This window comes from Pyrus communis, chromosome 14 (assembly GCF_963583255.1).
Source record: "Pyrus communis chromosome 14, drPyrComm1.1, whole genome shotgun sequence".
Lineage (NCBI taxonomy): Eukaryota > Viridiplantae > Streptophyta > Magnoliopsida > Rosales > Rosaceae > Pyrus > Pyrus communis.
In genome coordinates, this window is record NC_084816.1 from 12428966 (window position 1) to 12443063 (window position 14098).

Below are 14098 nucleotides of genomic sequence, written 5' to 3' on the forward strand. Positions count from 1 at the left end.
CTACTTAGTACTATAATTTAGTGATATTTCTCTTCACTTGTAAGTGCGAGGTCTTAGGTTCAATTCTTGTCAAATGCAAATTTGAATCACATTATTGATAGCCCATTGTGAGGCTAAGCTCAGCCTCCTCCCCCTTAGTGTAAATAATATCGTTTGTTCAAAAAAGAAAAAATCAGGTTACTTACAGTAAACACAATGACCAAAAATATGTGGAGTACTAGAAACAAATAATGCTTATGACTGCAAACCAAATGCAAATTAGGTTTTCAACAATACATTAGATGTATCGATGTTTGTTCAACTGGATTAAAACAACCATAACCTAGTCATGTAAATATAAACAACCATAACCTAGTCATGTAAATATAGTCATCTGATGTATGACTGCATTTTTACACCGAAACATTATAGAATACTAGATAACGGGCACACGCGATGCAAGTGCAAAAACCCTTTGTGGCCTTAATGTGGAAGCTTTCTAGCCACCGCTCCCACCTCCTGCCTATCTGTACCAAATCTACAACACCTGATATTCTCGATGCTATGCCAATTTTTAATTTTAAAACCCTAATAGCTTAAAACAAATAAAAAACTGCAAAACCACCATTCACCCCGTCACCTCTGTCAAATGGTGCCCTATGAAACACAACTAAGTGGTGGCCTCATCCGACATTCACATGCCCCTTTTAGACCCGACACTTTCTGACACGATACGGTGACACAATATAAAAATGACACAAAAATAACGAGTTTCGGGTCCAAACGATAACTAATCGAGTCATCATGGGTGACCCGTTAGGAACCCGTAAATAACGGGCTCTTAATGGGTATACACATGGGTAACCCGTTTCAACCCGTTAAGAAAAAAATTATTTTGATAATTTTAAAGTTTAATTACTAAAAGATTTATTATAAAATACAATAGCCATATTAATATATACAATATATTCTATATTAAATATATAGTTTTGTATTATTATTCTATATAAGTTAAAAAAAAAAAATTTAGTCATACATACAAGTACAATATTTGTATAGGCAAGAACTAAGAAGACATACATTTGTATAGGCAAGAACTAGGATAAATTTTACTTAACATGCTGTTGTCAAAAATTAAAATAAACTAGTACAATATTTGTATAGGCAAGAACTAAGAAGACATACATACAAGTATGAAAAATGTGAAAGAATATATAAACATTCGTGATTCATCATTATTCCTCCATGAGTAGATAATGGTTACACTTATATTATTATTTAGATTTTTAAAATCCTCCAAACCCACATGAATAATGTTTTTTATTTGAGGGCAAAATTAATAATAATTATTGTAGAAGTGTAAAAAATGTAAAAACAAATATACAATCACTCATAGTGACAAGCTTTACAACTTTCATGAAAGGGTCATCTTCGAAATCCAACACTATAATCCATAAACCTTAAATTTATATGTAACCGTCAATTGTCATTTACACCTTATTCTTCTTACTGAATTTCATTTTTTTAATTTTCTTTTTTGAAAACATGATCATCTAGCGGATGTAAGAAGATGAACGGTTCAGATCTTTGACATCACGTTTCAATATTTACGGTTAATTAAAATATTAGTCGATGTCATATAATTTGTAGAAACTTTATAAACATCAAGCAATATTTTCACTAACAGTAAATCTCTGAATATAATACCAACGATCCAAACCGTTCATCTTCCTACATGCTCTAATAGATCATGTTTTCCCAAAAAAGAAAATCTGAAAAAAATAAAATAAAATTTGATGAGAACAATGAAGCATAAATGTAAACAACAATCAACGGTTAAATTTTGATATATGATTTATATGATTATAGTGGCGAATTTCAAAGTTAAGCTCTTCATGAAAGCTGTAAAACTTGTCATTACAAGCGTTTATATATATTTTTTACACTTCTACATTAATTAAAACACTATTAAAAACTTTACTTAAATAACAGTCGTAAGATAAATGAGAGTAAATCTGTACCGTTGATTCTATTTCACTTATATTATTAGAACTTTTGGATAAAAAAACCCCTTCTCTATTCCAATATTTTCCAATTTTACCATTTGATCAAAGCAAAAGCCCTAATCCCTTTCTCTCTCCCCACTTCCGTAACCCTCTCTCCCAATCCCACCGTCTGTTTTTCCTAGCCCTTCTCTCCCGCCGTATGTTCAATTCTTCTGGTAGCCTCTCTTAGTCTCTCTTTTCTCCTCCCTCGTGCAATGGACGGAATCATCCTTATCATCTCTAATCGTCTCTACATCTCTGCATCTCCATTCTCTAGATTCCACTCCACGTTCGATTTTGCCTCTTAATTTGGCTATTTACTTAGATGAAAAATATGTATGACTTTGGCTATTTCCAGAATAAGTTTAGTTACTGCTTTTTCATTTTAAGTTCAGTTACTGCTTTAATCGATCTTCGCAAGAACAAAGTTTTATTGTACTTAGAATTGTCTGATGATGTTGATTTAGATTCATTGTGGGGAGGGAATTTAGATGTTAAAAAAGGATGAGAATATGGATTTTGGGAAGCCTAGGATGGGGATGCATATTTATATACCATGTCGAATTGAAGAGAAAGAAAGAGGGCTAGAGAGAGTTCGATAAGTGAGGATATGAAAAGGGAGATCGGGGTTAGCGAAGAACATGTGGGTTTATGATTCCAAATCCTATTGACTTGCAGCTTGTAAGGCTCTGGTAATTATTCCCAGAACTTGTTTCCTTTCATGGTTATTTCTATGAATGTTGTTAGGGAAACCTAGTTTCATATGCAGTTGTATGTGAAAGCTTTTCTATGCAAATAATTATTTGACGCAATAACTAGTTTTACATGCAAATACCTAAACCCTAGTTTGGTATAAAAGCTAAAACGCATGTTTTGTATGATATGGATTGATCAAATGAAGTCGATTTGTCCATTATATATTAGTCAAGGCCAGTTTTATGCAGATACTTGCTTTGATCTATTATATGTAAAAGTTTTTGGTCGAATGCAAAAGACTGATATGCTTATTAAGTAGCTTTTCTACTGCATATATATGTATGGTTAAAGAAGCATCTTGAAAGTGATAATATAGACAATACAAATACGAGTCTTGCAAAGAAAAAGGATAGAACAATCAATTTAAGTAAGCGAAAATATACTTAAAAGAAAAATGCGTTTTTATGTTTTCGATGTAACAATATGGTATGTACATATTTATTTAGTATTATGTTTTTTTTATTTGACTATTTATTGGTTTAAAATATATTTTCCTTAACGGGTAACGGGTTGGGTCATATTACCTGTTAATATTATTGGGTCGATTTCAGGTCAGGTCATTTTACTCGTTTATTTTAACGGGTGTTACACGACACTACCCCTAAAGATATTAGGTATAACACGAACACGAAAAACACGACACGAATGCCATGTCTACCCCTCTTCAGATCTCAAAATCAGTCGCACATATGTCCACCACCTACCTAGTGCACTCTTTGCGGCCTAATGTCCACGATTTGATCTGATACCCCCTTCAAACCACTCATGATCACCTCTTGTTCCCACACGCGCCGTCCTTTGAGACCCGTCCCCACCCAAGGTGACCTCTGTGACATCGACAATGGAAAAAGAAAACAGATAGAGAAATGTGTAGGGACTATTATCATTACCTGGTTATAAATTGCCCAAATTTTTATTTCTGTTCAGTTTTAATTAAATGGTTATAATGGTAATTTTATAGAATTTTAGTGGATAATATTATGAAAATTTTGAAATCTACTCGGAATGGATGACTATTTTCAAATTCAAAATTTCAAATGTTCAAAATCGTAGTAATCTCCAAAATTTCGTAACATAATTTAGAAATTCTTATATTTACAAGTTTCTTAATATTATCCACCCATGTTATGGGTGAAAAGGAGTAATGTGTGATAAGTTCAACCAATTCACAAAGGAAAACACTAGGAAGACTATATTTTCGTACCATACTGGTGTACCATCTGATGTGCCAAGTAATGTGTTCATGATGTTGGACAATTATCAACAATCAATGATAAATTATATATATGTTAATAAATAATAAATGCAAATCAATAATTTAGTAGAGTATGAACAAAAAAGAATTAATATTAATAGATAAACTGAAGATCGAGGTTTGTTGTCACGCCCTGGACCTAGGGTTAATAGGAAAAATCTCGAACCCGAATAAATACATGTTTTATCCTCGAATGTGTGAAAATGATGATTATGCCCTCGTTGGCTGGGTGATGTGGATGTACGTATATAGTTTTAAATTATTTTTCCCGCAGACGTGATTAAATGGTACCCGATGTCACGAGAGCGTTGACGCGAGCTAGGCTCAAATCGGAGTTATAACGAGAAAGTTATGAATATTTAGGTGCGTAAACGGGAAAATTTTGGACTAATTATATGGGCTCTTATTCTTTTGGGCCTAATCAAATCATATTATTTTATTCTGTTACCCAATCCCGTAACCCACACACACACACGTACAACCTCACCCTCTCTTTCCGTCTTAAATTCTCTCTCGTTCGTACAACCAAGACACCATCACCGATAACCCTAACCAAACGTGACAGATTGAATTTTTGAAGTCCACCATCGTATTCCTCATAACGTCACGAGTTAAGTGATACCTTTTGGTCGTGGAACGGATCACGGGAACCAACGAACTCTCAAACTCCAACTAAGTGGTTGTTGCACCGCCGTGATCAAGGCCTTTTTCCAAGGTTTTAAGGCTCAGGGAAGCTCCTAAACAACTTTATAGGAACCTTAGAAGGGATTTTGGACAAAGTTGACGTCAGAGTAAGTGTTTTTGAGAAGCTCCAGTTTAGTCAGATTTTCCAAGAGTTTTTCCGACTGTTTTCCGTCGGTTTAAGGACTTCAAATAGGTAAGATGATGTTCTCCTTGTTGAGAGCTTCAAATCCATATAAAATTCGTGAATTTTGGTTGAGAAATGAAGTAGTTATAAGCTTTAGAAAAATTTCCAGAATTCGGTGTTGCAGGTGGCGGCCGACGGTGGTTTTCGGCTAGTCACCGGAAAAGACAAGGAATATTTCGTCAACCTTGATGGAATATACTAACGGTGTTAGGTAACTCTGTTAGTTTTTAAACGGAATATTCCCTAACGCCGTTAGGGATTGCCAGGCACGTGCCTGCGAGTGGCTGGCGCGTGTGGCCGTGCTTTGGCCGGCGAGTGAGGGCGTGTGGGACATCAGCAAATTTTTCTAAAAGTATGAGGATGCTCGTGGTGTTGAGTAGGTCACGATGGTATATTCAAACACCCCAATTGAGTAACGTATGAGAAGTTACTATACGGTTTGGTTATGTGCTTAAAATCAACGTTAAATTAGTTATTTCACATATAGGTGAGACGTTTCTGGAGGACGAGTGTAGCCAAGCAAGGCTTGGGGGTTACGACCCTGCTACATACCAGTGAGTGGGCTTTTGGTTTTCTATATATACATATATATATATATATATATATATGCTTTACATTTTCCCATATCCTGTTTCAAATGAGCGTATTCTTCTAAATGCCATGTCATGCTTGCACTCCATTTTATTATATGCATTAGCATGTGTATGCATAACATTGTATGACACTGCGAAGGCCAGGTAAATTTCAGGTGAGTACTTTGTGATGATAGTGGTTGCATTGTTTATGATTATGTGTAGATGCATTTAGAGCTCATTGTCTTACACCCCAGCGTTAGTGCTCCCGCCCGTGGCCAGGGCACAGTGCTTCACGTGATGTTCACCTCCCGCACTGCACTCTCACCTTGGATCCAAGTTTGGTGCACAGCCTTGTCGTACAAACCACATTAGGTGGTTCCGACTCATAAGTGACCCACGATTATTCGCACAGCTTTCACATGATCGTAGCACTTGACCGTACTTATTTACACCCAGCCATGTCGTACAGACCATAATAGGTGGTTCCGACTCGTGTGCAGGAATTGGTTTATGAGCTAAAGGTTCAGCCGTACAGGTCACGTTAGGTGACTCCGGCTGTCATATCATTTTATATTGATTCAAATCACCTGGCTTACATATTTGTTACTGAGATACTTGGCATGGCATATACTTTGGTTTTCATTGCGCTCAAGCATGATTTTTATATACGTACGTATTATTATTTTCTGGGAAATTATACGAGTTTTACGGTGAAGGGTTATTATTTTTGGAAAGAGAAATGGTTTTAAAAAGCTTTGTTTTTGCCCACTCACGTTTTTTGTTTTGCGACCCTCTAGGTTCTAGTTAGACGTTCATGTTGGTGGCTTACGAGGACTCTACAGCGGTTCTAACAGACTTCAACTAATGTAGGAATTTCTCTCTTGTCTTGTATAATTAATATTTAGCCTGCTGGACTGCATTTAGGTTACCTACGCTCTGAGTACTTGTGTTACTACTTTAAACATCTCTGCATCCTTTTATGGTTATCTTAGTGTAAATTAGTTAGTTTTGGTTTTTAATTACTCACATTTTCATATCGCTGTCACTTCCGCACTGCACTTATGGCTACGTCACCCGCACGTGACGACCAGCATGCCTCGATTTCGGTCGAGGTGTGTCAAAAAATATGAAATTCCTCTTATAAGAAGAAATCGATAATTCTTTACAAGACTAAAATAAATAAATAATAAATTCTATCCTCACACTTAATCTGATCTCATCCCGTCTACCCTTTTTGACTGTTTAGTTCTTAAACCTGCATAACAATAGAGGGGTGAGCTTCAACAGCTCAGTAAGGACATAACCTTATCACAGTAATTGACAATACTAAATTAAGTGTCATGAAATCATATAGCCAAATATCAAATCATCATTGCTAATAATGCATGAATGCAATGCAACCTCTTCAATTACCCCCGTTAATTTATATAATAAAACATGCGGACCTGCACATCCCATACCATGCATTTTACCCCTGCAGAGGTGGTTCGAATGTTCTATTATAGAAACTAACTCCCATATGATATCCCAAGTTCATAAACCCCCTTTTACTAGTCATCTTATCTAATTCATTGATCTCCAACCCAAATCACCCACATCAACAATTTTCCGTCGATATCCTATTCTATTATGCATATTGGGCTCGCTTGGAACTGGTTTCACAATGAATAGATTCAACTGCACAAAAGATCCTTTCCAACTACCCTCATTTCCATACTTCCAATATGAATACTGAAATTCCAACCACATCAACATGAATGATGCACAAATAATATCATTTCATCTTTCGTATCACAGCATATTCTCAACGAATAGCATTCCAGCAATAATTCCATAACCAATAACAAGTAAACACTCAACTGAAGCAATTAGCCAAATAACATCCAATCACATTAAACAACCAAAACGAATATAGTGTTTTACGAAATTTAATAGAATCAATTTATGTAAAGGTCTGCCTTATTTCCCCTCCTGAATTCCAAAGCATTGCTTCAAGATAATAACACAAGAAACCACAACTGTGATAAGCTTCCATAAATAGCGAGATACAGGTAAAGTAGGTTGGAGGACTATTGTCTGGTCTCTCTCTCTCTCTCTCTCTCTCTCTCTCTCTCTCTCTCTCTCTCTCTCTCTCTCTCTCGCCAAAGACCACAAAGCACCAACTTTCTCTCAGTTTTCATCCTTCGAAAGAGGAAACAGAGCTGCAGAGATACCTAGTTATTTATAGCAAGAAGACTAGACCACAAAGCACCAACTTTCTCTCAGTTTTCATCCTTCGAAAGAGGAAATAGAGCTGCAGAGACACCTAGATATTTATAGCAAGAAGAGGCGGCAAGTCACTCAACATCCCAATCCTAACCCTGTACTATTACACCGACCAAAAGAAGATACTTAATAATATACTATACAATATTTAGTCGGTATGGAAGATGAGAGAAGAAATAGATCAGAAGAAAGAAGAATTTGGAAGCAGACCTCTCGGTGAAGGCCGATAACTAAAGTAATGAAACCGGGCTATGTTCACATAATATGTAGTCCATGTCGTAATATAAATAATAATTAAAAAGTGAAGAATAGGCTGGAAACTAGACTAATTGGTCCAAAAAGCCATTCATAAAATCATATAAACTAATTAATCAACTGAAATAGTTTGATAAATTATAATCCAAAGCTCGATGAAATTAATCATAATATTTAACACATAATTATCATATAAGTATTTTTTTTTTTAAATACAGATCTTCACACTTGTGTACTACCATGTCCTTGAAACAGAATTTTGTCCTACTCTGTGTGTGGTGACCCGTCCCAATTTATTATATAATTTTCTCCCCGAGTGTGTAAAGTGACGAATATGCCCTCGTTGTCTTAGTGATGTGGATGTACATAAGTAGTTTTAAACTATTATTTTTGTCATCGTAATTAAATCGTACTCAACGTCACGAATGCGTTGACGTGAGTTAGGCCCGAATCGGAGTCGTAACGAAAAAGTTACGATTATTTGAATACGTAAATAGGTAAATATCATTGTATTTTTCCTTGGATGTTGACCCTTATGTGCATCCCTTACCCAATTATTTTAGTTCCCATGTTCTTGAGCCCAATCAGATATGTGGCCCTATTGTTTTTGGACCAATTAAAATTGGCCTTCTCTTTCTCTTTTGCCCAATCACATATGCACACACACATACATTCTCCTTCTCTCTCCTTCTCGACTCTTCTCCCTTCTTCTTCCATTGCACCATGACACACCCACACCCAAACCAATCAAAACCTCACAAATCGAACGTGGGCTTTACATCATTGTGTGCCCCGTGGCCTCCCGATCCTAGTGATACCATTTGATCACCGAACAGACATCAGGAACTCGAAAACCAGCAGCTCTGGCGAGGAGCCAAGTTTACTTCGACGCGATTCTGGTGAGGTTAAGGAGTTTTAGGACTTGGAAAGGTATCCACTCAACTTCCCTAACACTTTAGAGTAGTTTTGGAGTGGAGTGGATGTCGGAATGGGCAAGTTCGAGAAGGTGCAGAGTTGGCCGGATTTTCAAAGTAATTTTCTGATAGTTTTTCGTTGGATTTTGGACTACTAATAGGTACAAACGTGTTCTACTCTTCAAGACCTTCAAATCCATATAAATTTCATGGAATTTGGTTAACAATTGAAGTAGATATAAGATTTTGAAAATTTTCTGGAAACCGGTGAGTGCAGACGGTGGTTGGCTACTGGCGAGTAACCGAAGAAGAAGAAGGTATATTCCGTTAACTTTAATGGAATATTCTAATGGCGTTAGGTAACGCCATTACCATTCAACGGAATATTTTGTCTATTTTAACAGAATATTCCTAACGCCATTAGGGTTTCCGTCAGTGTGCCGTGCATGTGCCTGCGTGTGAAGGCGCGTCCAGTGTCCAAAAATCTTTCTGAAAATTTATATGGGTTTTTATCGTTGAGTAGATCACGTTCATATCTTCAAACCTTTCATTTGAGCAAACTATGAGAAGTTAATCCTAGATTTTGTGTAAGTGCTAATTAATTAATGTAAAAATAATTGTATTGCAAATAGGTGAGACATACCCCGAGGACGAGTGTGGACAAGCCAGATTAGGGGGCTACGATCCTGCTACTTATCAATGAGTGGGCATTTGTTTTCTACACACACACACACACACACACACACACACACACACACACGTATATGCTTTACAGTTTCCATAAAACGTTTTAAAATGAATTATGCCTTGAATGCCATGTCGAGTATGCGTGGTATTTATACACATTGCATTGTTATGAATTCAATTACATTGAATGATGCTACGGAGGCCCAAGTAAGCTCCATGAGAGTTAGTATATGGTTGAGTTGGTTGCCTTACATTGGTATGCATAAATTCCTTTAGAGCTCATCATTGTTGCACCCCGGTGTTAGTGTTCCTGCCCCGGGCCAGGGCATAGTCCTTCAAGTGATTGTTCACCTCCCGTACTACACGCTCACCTTGGATCCAAGTCTAGTGTGAGTCTGTCGTACAGACCACAATAGGCGGTTCCGAATCGTAGGTGACCCGTGATTTATCGCACAACCTTCACATGATCATAGCACTTAAGCATACATATTTACACCCAGCCTTGTCGTACAGGTCACATTAGGTGACTCCGACTCATGTGCTGGCCTAGGTTGATGAGCTATATGTCCAGTCGTACAGCTCACGTTAGGTGACTCCGATTGGCATGTTATTTTATATTGATTCTACACCTAGCTTACATGTTTTAGTGCTGAAACGTTATGACATGGCATATGTTGGTTTTCATTGCCCTTGTGCATTGTTTTACATATATACGTAGTATTATTTTCTGGGAACTATACAGGTTTTATAGTGAGGGGTTATTATGTTCAGAAAGATAACTATATTTTCAAAAGCTTTGTTTTTGCCCACTCACCCTTCTGTTTTGCGCCCCTTCAGGTCCTAAGTAGCTGTTCGTATCTGTGGCTCACGAGGACTATCTGGCAGTTCTGACGTTTCCATAAATAAATGTAAGGATCTTCTCCCTGTTTGTATAATTAGTACTTGTTTAGTTTGGCTGCACTGTTGGATTGTCTATGCTCTAAATACTTGTATTTGGATTTTGGTCACTTCCACACACTTATATATATTATCTCTAGTTTAAATAAGTTTAGGTTTGTTTTTTTATTTATTTATTCACACATTCTTGTTATTATCACTTATGTTGCGCACTAGGCTACGTCACCCTCACATGATGGCCAGCATGCCTCGACTCAGGTCGGGGTATGCCACTGTGCTTGTAATTTGATGGGCGTCTGCTTCACTATGATTTAACAATCTAAGTCAAGATTCCAACACTGTAAAACTAGACTTCTGGCGAATACCTTTGTGGTATTCTCAATATGTTTTGTATGTAAGGATAGATGATTTTCAGTGAGTTGAATGATATGCAGATGCATGTATTTATAATAATCATATGCATGTTCACAACAGGCATGTTTTTGGGAGGCAACTGTTCAACACAAAGGGTGTGTGGCTCCATCTTTTCCTCAAACTTTTTCATACGTTCTCAAAAGCTTGAAAAATAAAAAGATTAATTAAATAAATTTAGAAAAAAACTAATTATTGAATTTAATTATTAGAGCTCATCTTTTAATAATTAATTATATATTAAATATATAATTAGTATTAAATAATTATCACATCCCAAAGCCCAAACTCAAGGTTGAGCCCAATTTTGTTTACTATGGTCTATCACTTCAATCACTTTATAAGAGGTACAAAGTCTTATAAAGTGAAGGAATCTTTTGGTGGTGGCTAATGTGAGACAATGAGTTAGAATGATATCTCTACTCAAAAACTTCAACACACGATACGTTAATTAATGAGTTTTTCTGATTGGATGTTGATTATACTAATCGCTTGCCACATCATATAGTACACTAATGTGATCTTCCTAGCATTATTCATTCACAAATAGGTTTCTATTTTGATGTACAAGGTTTATAGCCGAACTAAACAATTTGTACAAGTTTTAGATGAAACAATTAATTGCCATGAAGAGTCGGGAAAGAAGGAACGTCTAATTAAGTGGTTACATGCTGTGGGTAGGTTTATTGTTGAATTTTGGAGACTTTTGGCACCTCCATAAATGAAGATGAAGTCTTGACTATCACGGAGATATGTCTCCATGTTCCCTTACGGAAGATTGGGTAAGAAGAGATTTTCAAGTTGTACGAATATTTGAGACCAGGTTATTAAGAAGTGGATTACAAAATGTTAGCTGGAGGATATTAGAAATGTGAAAAATGCCCTCCAGGTTATGTTTGGGTGAGTGATTTAAAAAATTCAAGGGATTGAGACCAAGTTAGTAAGGAATGTTTTATAATATATTAGATAAAGGTGATTAGAAATGTCCTTCATGAGCATTACAAGGACATGTACAAGGATTTGTATATGTTTTCTTCCATGTAGTGATTTGCAAATCTCTCCTATATGCCTTTGCAATAACGCGAAAAGACGGATTTATGATTCTCTACGTCCAACATTTTTTAGCCTATTCCTTACTAACTTGGGTTTGGTCCCTTGAGACTTGTGTGAAGTCTAGTTTTAGTTATTTGGCTTTCCTTGTCAAAAGTTGTAAATGATACCACACATGCTCTTAGATTGTCTTTTGTTTTACAACTCTAGTATGAGTTCATCTTGTTGGATATTGTGTCCAAAGGCATTGGTCGAAGACAATTCATCATCACAAAAGGTTGATCATTCATATTTATTCCATGCATAAACCTGAGTTCATTTTTTCTAGTCATGCTATCTAGTCAGACATTTGTCACTATTGTCCAACTGTCTGGACACGTTTTTTGAGTCTGCCCACATAGGCTTTTTGACAGCTTTTTCCCAGGTTGAAATCTAAGCCTTAGATTTGCTCAGATCGTGCTCTGCATTGACAAGTGTCTTTTGTCCTTGGTTGGACAGAAAATCTGGTAGCTCCTATGATAAAACCCTAGCTGCCTTCCTTGCTTCTTTGGTGAGAACATTTTACATTCGTCAAAGAGAGAGTTTGAGCTTATTGCTTCCTCATTTAGTTGCCTAGCCACAAAACCATTTCTATGCATTAAAACCCCAAGATCATTGTGTATCTAGGTTGCATTGATTCACTTGTTTTGTGTTGTGTTCTTGATCTAGCATTTAGAGTTAAATTTCTCATATAGATCAAGTTTTGGATTATTTTCAGTTTCTTCCTTCAAATGTTTGACTAAAGAAACCGACTGATATTTAAATCTAGATTTCATATCATTTGCATTAATCATGTTGGTTCTCGGTGCCACTTGGTGATGAGCTCAGGAGAAGCAGCCACTTTGTGAATACTGAAGAAGTCCATCTTGTGTAAGGCAATGTTGCACAAAGGTATAAGCTATTCCGTAGATTAGGGATTTAGGAATTGAGCATGTGTGGATACTTTGTATGAATCTTGCTTACACTAATGGATTGGACTTAGTGGAGAGTCCCCAGTTTTTTAATCCAGATGTGGGTTTTTCACGCCAAAAACATCATTTGTTGATTATTGCTTTTCTTAGCTTTTATATCTCAGTATTTGTATATGAGATGTGATCATCATGACCTGTCCATACAACTAAGTTAATTAGTGTTTGAATCTACTAAACTGGATCTTAATTAACTAGGAACTTTTCAGTAACTCAAGTATTGAAATAGATTGCTTCCACTATTGTTTAACTAATATATTTGATCTTAGTTGACTGGTGTTGCTGACTAGTCAGACAAGCACATAGATAGATTTTTAAGTGCAGGTTATTCCATTTGGTTTCAACTTGCAAATCATTCCCACCAACATAGACTCTGAACTGTACCCCTAGTTTAATTGTAGTCCTTAAACTCTCATATTAGATTCCTTAGTCCTCGAGCTAACTATATGCTGCATTATTGGTACATTTCACTAACGCCATCTCTCTTTCCTTAAATCCAAGGTTAAATTAGGATTTCAACTTAAAATTAAAAAAATAATAATAATAGATAAGCTAAAAAAAAAACAAATAAAAATTTATAAACTGATATCTAAAACATAAAACAAAATGAAATTTGAACTATAAAAGTACAAAATGAAAATGGTTGAACTTTATCAACTTGTAAAGATTAGGCAATGCGATTTCAAAGTTGATAGGAGATCAATTGAACTGTGACTGGATTTAAACAACTAATAAATCACATAATAAACTAAAAAGAAAATTCCTATGTATTCAATTTTCTTACACACAAAAAAAATCTGATTTTTTTAGGTTCTTTTGTCTCTGTCATTTTTCATTGTTAAAATCATTTTTAGTGATGTGGGATGAAGTTCGTAATATACTCCTAAGTTTAATAAAAAAATAAACGGTGTTAGTAAAAAGGAGGAATGGTACAACATAATGTTCGAGAACTAAAGAAACTAATACGAGAGCTTATTCACTAAAATTAAGGGAGTTTTAACGAAACACTTCTGGTACTGTTCACTTTTAACGAAAATGACATTTTTACTCTAAAAAATCACTCCTAGTACTATTCACTTACAACATCTTTTTGTCTTTATGATTCAAAATTTTCAAGTTATTTCCATTAATTTT